We start from the raw sequence: 602 nt of genomic DNA, 5'->3' as shown, positions 1-602 counted from the left end.
AAAATAGCATATACTAACGGCATTTTGGAGCCATGGAGGCCGAAAAATTTGAAAAAAAAACAAAATTCATATTTTTTTGAATTTGTACAAGTACACAAGGATGTGATGTGTATTTGCGTAAAATTTCAGAATGAAATACCTTGAGATGCGATCTATGCAAATAGAACAAATTCATGGACTTTTGGGATGAATAGTATCATGTGTTGAAAAGCCATAGATTTATCTTTTTTGCACAGCCCTCAATTCAATGTATTTCGTTCTGAAAATTTATAGACATGTGTGTTATGCCTCCATGTATGTCCGTGTTTTTTTCCAAAATAATCTGGAATGTTAAACTAAGAATTTTGTTGAATTTTGAATTTTACAAAAACCAGTCTTCATGGAGGCCGAGCTTCAAAAGCAATTTTCGCATATACTACCTCTGTAAAGTAATATAAGAATTTTTAGACCACTACTTGTACTTTTCGCACAGTCGTATTAACTCAAACAGTACGCACTTGATTCATTCACATCTTTATGCTTGGACCACCAATCAGCGTTTAATCTTCTTTTTTTTTCCTCCAGTTAATGTGAGAATTTGTAGCATCTTTGTTTTTGGCTTT

This window comes from Triticum dicoccoides, chromosome 5A, assembly GCF_002162155.2.
Source record: "Triticum dicoccoides isolate Atlit2015 ecotype Zavitan chromosome 5A, WEW_v2.0, whole genome shotgun sequence".
Lineage (NCBI taxonomy): Eukaryota > Viridiplantae > Streptophyta > Magnoliopsida > Poales > Poaceae > Triticum > Triticum dicoccoides.
The sequence above is the reverse complement of the archived record's forward strand: the minus strand, read 5'-3'. Positions refer to the sequence as shown.